Raw genomic sequence first — 7,344 nt, 5'->3', positions numbered from 1 at the left:
ATTGGTGGTCGCGTCTAGACCATCAATAGCAGGGATAGGGGGGGTGGCACCCCTGCCACTTCACTCCTATCTCTTCAGGTGGATTGTGGGTGTCTTAGAGACCCGCGATCCCCCTTATAATCTGGGTCACCATAGACCCGTAATGACCCGGAATCGCGCAAATTGCAAGTGTGAATTCACTTGCGATTTGCGCCGATCACCGACATGGGGGGTCTGATGACCCCCCTGGGCATTTGCACAGGGTGCCTGCTGATAGATATCACCCCGGTCCGGTCCCTGCCCGGCGGGGACCGAAATTCCCACGGACGTACTCATACGTGCCTGGTCCTTAAGAGGTTAAAGGGGTACTCCCGTGGAAAACTTTATTTATTTTTAAATCAACTGGTGCCAGAAAGTTAAACAGATTTGTAAATTACTTCTATTAAAAAATCTTAATCCTTCCGGTACTTATTAGCTACTGAATACTACAGAGGAAATGGTTTTCTTTTTGGAACACAGTGCTCTCTGCTGACATCACGAGCACAGTGCTCTCTGCTGACATTTCTGTCCATTTTAGGAACTGTCCAGAGCAGCATATGTTTGCTATAGCGATTTTCTTCTACTCTGGACAGTTTTTAAAATGGACAGAGATGATATCATGACCACAGTGCTCTCTGCTGACAGCAGAGAGCTCTGTGTTCCAAAAAGAAAAGCATTTCCACTGTAGTATTCAGCAGCTAATAAGTACTGGAAGGATTAAGATTTTTTTTAATATAAGTACTTTACAAATCTGTTTAACTTTCTGGCACCAGTTGATTTAAAAAAGAAAAAAGTTTTCCACAGGAGTACCCCTTTAAGGAAAAATGGCTATAGTACAGCACTGTGCACAATAGTCATTTTGGTGCTGACATACCTGCTCTCCCTGCTTCTCTTAACGGTGCATAGGAGGACAGAATTTCTTGCTCCATCTCCATAGCCAGCACGAGACCCAGTGTAAAATAATTCTACAGCACTATTGAAAGTTGCTATGGAACTCCATCTCCTACTGCACAGTTGTGAGCGGCGGGGGGAATTGGGGCTCAGTAAAGGTATTTCATTGACAAATTTAAAATCAGAGACATTCAGAAAAATGACTATTGTGCACAGTGCTGCACTATAATCATTGTTCATTAAACTTTAGAGATGCACATTACCATTGCAAACTTTATGAACCATGGGGTTGATTTACTGAGTTGAATGTAGTTTTGCGTGTTTTTTTTTTTTTTCCACGACAGGTATTTTCCCATGGTATTTACAATTTTTTCCCTACGTTTAGCTTTTTTTTGTTTGTTTTTTGTTGTTGTTTACAACAGTTCTAAACTGTCAGAGTCAAGTTTTTCAGAGCTCAAATCCACTACTTTTATGTGTGAACCTTAGTAATTATGTCAGGGACAACCCCCTTTTTTCAGGATCACGCCCCCTTTCCCTGGTGGACACACCCCTTTTTCTTTATTGGGGGAAAAAATGGAGTGATGGTTGGGGTTGAAGATTTTTTTGGGCACAAATTTTCACGCACATGACGTGTGCCTAAATTCAGCCACAAAACCGATTAAAAAAACATCAGAAATTCATTAGGAAATAAATAGAGATGAGCGAACTTACAGTAAATTCGATTCGTCACGAACTTCTCGGCTCGGCAGTTGATGACTTTTCCTGCATAAATTAGTTCAGCTTTCCGGTGCTCCGGTGGGCTGGAAAAGGTGGATACAGTCCTAGGAGACTCTCTCCTAGGACTGTATCCACCTTTTCCAGCCCACCGGAGCACCTGAAAGCTGAACTAATTTATGCAGGATAAGTCATCAACTGCCGAGCGGAGAAGTTTGTGACGAATCAAATTTACTGTAAGTTCGCTCATCTCTAGAAATAACCCCCAATGTCCTATCATTTTGTGTCTCCAGCTCCAATGCATATTCATGGTGAGGTTAGGTTTCCACATAGGTTTTTCTTTTTTACTGCCATTGCCACTTATGTGGAAAGCTAGCCTAAGAGATGCTTCCATGCCTCACTTTCTGCTTGCCATCTTACCAAGTGTATGTTAATAATAGGTATAAGAAACGTGGAAATTTGTATGGCTGCAGGATCAGACCTTTCACACTTTCTTTGTTGTCTGTTACTAACTTACTTCTATGTTAAAGTATGTTTACAAACCAGCATTACATAGCCATGGTATTTAAAGGGGTACTCTGGGGGAAAACTATTTTTTATTTAATTTTTTTAAATCAACTGGTGCCAGATAGTTAAACAGCTCTGTAAATTACTTCTATTAAATTCTAATTAAGTCTTTATCCTGCCAGTACTTATCAGCTGCTGTATACTCCAGAGGAAGTTCTTTTCTGTCTGACCACAGTGCTCTCTGCTGACACCTCTGTCTGTGTCAGGAACTGTCCAGAGCAGGAGAGATTTGTATGGGGATTTGCTCCTGCTCTAGACAATTCCTGACATGGAAAGAGGTGTCAGCAGAGAAAGAAATTCAAAACGAAAAAGAACTTCCTCTGGAACATACAGCAGCTGATAACTACTGGAAGGGTTAAGATTTTTAAATAGAAGTAATTTACAAATCTGCATAACTTTTTGGCACAAGTTGATTTAAAAAAAGAAAAATGTTTTCCACCAGAGTACGTCTTTAACTGCATTATACCAGTATTTTCCAAACAGTGTGTCTCCAGCTGTTGCAAAACCACAACTCCCAGCATGCCCGGACAGCCAACGGGTGTCCGGGCATGCTGGGAGTTGTAGTTTTGCAACAGCTAGAGACACTCCGGTTGGAAAAGACTGCACTATACTATTCTAATGTTGCTTGTAGAGATGAGCGAACTTACAGTAAATTCGATTCGTCACGAACTTCTCGGCTCGGCAGTTGATGACTTATCCTGCGTAAATTAGTTCAGCCTTCAGGTGCTCCGGTAGGCTGGAAAAGGTGGATAAAGTCCTAGGAAAGAGTCTCCTAGGACTGTATCCACCTTTTCCAGCCCACGGGAGCACCTGAAAGCTGAACTAATTTATGCAGGATAAGTCATCAACTGCCGAGCCGAGAAGTTTGTGACGAATCAAATTTACTGTAAGTTCGCTCATCTCTAGTTGCTTGTCTTAGATGTTATGTACTGCAGAAGTTGTCTTGACTGTAAAATGGTATCCACAGAAAGAAGAGGAGAAAAATCACAAAACACAGACACATCCAAGAATCAGCTCCTGATTAAATTTATTGCAGAATAATTTACAGTTTGATTGTATTTAGAGAAGAATACCCTGGACTCAGTGTCTGATACAGATACCTGCCAGATAGGTGCAGAGTTTTGTTATATATATATATATTTATAAATATATATTTATGTATATATTTATATAGTCAGCCAAAAATGAACAGACCCAAAAAACTGGGATCTTAACTTTTGATCACAAAATAAGTACCAGAAGCTAGCACCACACAAGGAAAAACACAAAGAGTTAACAGATCAGGCTCCGTCAAGCCTTGAACAGAGAGTATACTTAAATGGCATTTAACAGCATATAGTGATATCGATACCCTCTTCGTCCGCCGAGGATGCCGGCAAACATCTTACAGAAAGCGAGTCAAACAAAGATATAGTGTCACTGAGAAGAAACATATAATGTGTAGATACAAAGAGCCTGTATATTGCCAGAGTACAGATTGCATGTATATTCATTAGACTCCATGATTATTAGGCCTTTATTTCCAGCACATGAAAGATTTGCTTTAACTTAATTAAAATATATGTGGTGATCTTTGCTATTCTTTATACTCTTTGTATGAAAAGTTGTATTTCTTATTATTCTAAATCTGTATTACAAAAAAAAATGGCCACGAACCTAGCATTTGGTCAATTCCCTCCTCGGTGGGTGGTTTACAGTTAGCTGAGCTATGGTCAGTAGTTTACTGGTAGGTTACTTAACTGGTCACACTGAAAAATCAGGCAAGGAGCACATTTTATTCAAGTATATAGTCACGTTATATGGTATTATGGAACAAGAAAAGTGTGTCGGTTGTAGGGGAGGCTTTATTCATTAGATGGCTTACATTAGTCTTAAAGGGAGGGTTCACGTTTAGATTTAAGAGAAGATCGGTGGGGTCTATAAGCCAAGGCCGTCTCCAACGCTATTCTCAGCATCATGTCCATTCCGTATATATCTCCATGCTGTGGCACTACCAATGAAATCTATTGGAATACAATACATATTGCAACGAGAGCATTGCTGACATAGCAAGGAGATATGGAAATAGAGTAATGCCAAGAGACACACAAGGACTTGGTGGTCTCTTTATTAAAATGATCAGAGGGGGTCTCAGCTCAGTGATCTAGTCTTCTGCCTCAAGGACAAGGCAGATAAAAGGTGAGCCTTCAGTTTAAAGGGGTTATCCAGGGGGCAAAAAAAGGTCTTAACTGTCCTGCTTCCGAAGCAACTTCGTGCCGCCATTGGTCATTGTGTGCCAAAATGGTTTTGCCGGCACACAATGATTGTGACTAGCAGGAGAAGAAGAAAGTGTCAGGAGTGAGGATCTTTTCTCCTCCTTAGGGTGCGTTCACACTGAGGAATTCACGAGGAATAATTTTGGTCAGGAAAGTGTTGCCTTCTGTCACTTTATCCATCAAGCGGAATTTCCATGCGGAAATGAAGAGGAATGAAGAAGGAGGCTATTTAATCTTTTTGAATTCCTGAATTCCGCTTGAGAATTATATTGGGCAGAATTATTTTTTTTTTACCATTGACTTCTATTGGATTCTGCTAGCGGATTCCTCTTGAAGAATGAACATGTTCTTTGTTCAAGCGGAAAGGAATTCAGCGTCGGAATTCTGCTAGCAGAATTTCCACAGTGTGAACAGGACAGCAGAAATAACATTAAAGTCAATGGGAAGAGGAGATGTTCATTAATTTGTAGCGGAGAATTCAAGAGGAATTACTCGAGTAAATTCCTCTTGAATTACTCAGTGTGAACGCACCCTTAGATAGTGATTGACTTAGCAGACATTTCCTTCAGGAACGAATCATCACCGGAACCAGAAAGAACCAAATTGGGTTGCTGTTCTATTTTTCCCAGCAATGTGCATGCAGTACTGTAGAAGTTCCTCACTGTGTAGTCATTCATTCATGTGAATTTTGTACGTGAAAGTAATTTAGGATTCTTGCGGGCATCACAAGCTAGAATTAGGGGGTAAAAATGTTTAGACACTGCCTCTTATTCATGAGCCACTACAAGAAAACCTGGCAGGACTGACATCTAGAACTGTTTGGACTTTCGGACCTCTCACCTAGGTTAGTCCTTGATTAGAAATTGTTCTTTTTACTAGTTAATATAGACCATGTCATTTCTGGGCAAAGCTTTGTGAATATTATACATTTAGTCTTGAATATTTCTAGGGTAGAGAGGTTGATCCAAAAAATATACAAGTAGTGGGGAGATTTATTAATACTGCCCTACATGTAGACAACACAAAAGTCAATGAAGATGACTATATCACAATAGCGGACAAGCTCTAGATATGTTCTCTCCCTTACACCACTATTTGGCTGTCTGGCTTCTCTCTAGTATTTTGGGGAGAACTATTTCTAGACAGGTTTCAAAAGTATCTAGTAAGGCGTAAAGCGTGTAAGGGGTAAATTAGGTACCTGGCATGTATGAAAGGTTTTTTTTTTTATGGAGCAACCGGGTTCAAAATTCTAGTGAATTTTGCTTAGAAATTTCATGCCAATTTTTTTTAATGCTTTTTAGTGTGATACTATAGGATATTTTTGTAGTTTAGCTTAAAAAAAATAACAAAAAAACATCAATTATTCTATACGCCAGCAATAATTTTTTTTGTTAGACTGCCATGCCAAACCTAACAAAGAAAATGTATTGTGTATAAACAAAGCAGGATTGTAGTCTGTTAAGCAATGCACTGTATGGGACGCTGACTGGATGGCCGCACTCTATACTTCCTATTGTCTGTACTCATCTGTCCAGTTTCTAAAATATGTAACAAAAAAAAAAAAGTTTCTTTTTCACAAGATTAAAACCATCTAAGACAAAAACAGAAATTTCATATTGACACAGAGTAGAAGAGATTTGAACATGCCGGTGTATTTTCAAAAGATAAAAACAAATGTAGGTTTATTGCTTCGACATTCAGTTATTTATGGCTAGATAACCTCTCAGAGTGGATTTATTGTATCCATAGTTATAAATTGATATACTTGTAGACATAAAACATGGCTTCCGATGCAGAAACAATAAAAAACAAAACAAAAAAAACAATAAACAGCTAAACAGTAACATCAAACTATCTACAATGTTAACACTGCTAAATATCAATATGTTTCAGTGGCTTTATGTGAAGGTGCTACATTCCAGTCAAAACAGGGAGATTAATCCAAAATTAATTGGTCACTTAAATATTGGAATCCTCTGTGCATGTGACATGTCTGAAAAAGTAAGCCAGAAATATTCAGACTAACTCCAAGGTCTCCGCTATCGCAACCATATGCTGTTCCTCAGGCTTATAACTAAAATGTTACATCATATTACACATTCCGAATGAGCCCTTTGGTTTTAGGAGTCCAGCTCAAGGACCATCCCTAATGTCACCTGTTCACATATACAGGACAGAGCAGAAGATAGATTTAGGTGATGACAACCTATGAAATATTTGATGTTGTATTTACTCTTGTATGGGCCTATTTTAAAAGGAACTTGTCACTATTTTCATTCTGCCTGAACCACAAACAGCATAAAACACTGACAGGCTCCCTTAACTCAATCTTATATAATTTATTCTAAACAGGGCTGCGACTAACATTTATTTTATAATCAATTAGTTGGCAGATTGTTTAGCTTGTGTGTGCTGGGCCCCTTCTTGACTTAAAGGAGTACTCCGGCGCGCACTTTTTTCCTTTTATCCCGTCCGGGCTGCAAAATAAAAGAAAACACACTTTCTCTTACCTGCCAACGAGCCCCCGGAGCTCCGGTACACTCCGGTACAGGTGTTTTGTATTCTTCTTACTTCCTGTTAGCCCGGCACGTCACACGGAGCTTCAGCCTATCACAGGACGAGGCAGGACATCGCTGCGGCCGGTGATAGGCTGAAGCTCCGTGTGACGTGCCGGGCTAACAGGAAGTAAGAAGAATACAGTCCGGGACCGAACACCTGTACCGGAGTGTACCGGAGCTCCGGGGGCTCGTTGGCAGGTAAGAGAAAGTTTGTTTTATTTTATTTTGCAGCCCGAACGGGATAAAAGGAAAAAAGTGCGCACCGGAGTACTCCTTTAACAGGATGCAGAGGACCACAGTTGTATTTATACATAGTGATAATCAATAAGTGTATGTGAACT

Source organism: Hyla sarda, chromosome 4 (assembly GCF_029499605.1).
Source record: "Hyla sarda isolate aHylSar1 chromosome 4, aHylSar1.hap1, whole genome shotgun sequence".
NCBI classification, from domain to species: Eukaryota; Metazoa; Chordata; class Amphibia; order Anura; family Hylidae; genus Hyla; species Hyla sarda.
The sequence above is the reverse complement of the archived record's forward strand: the minus strand, read 5'-3'. Positions refer to the sequence as shown.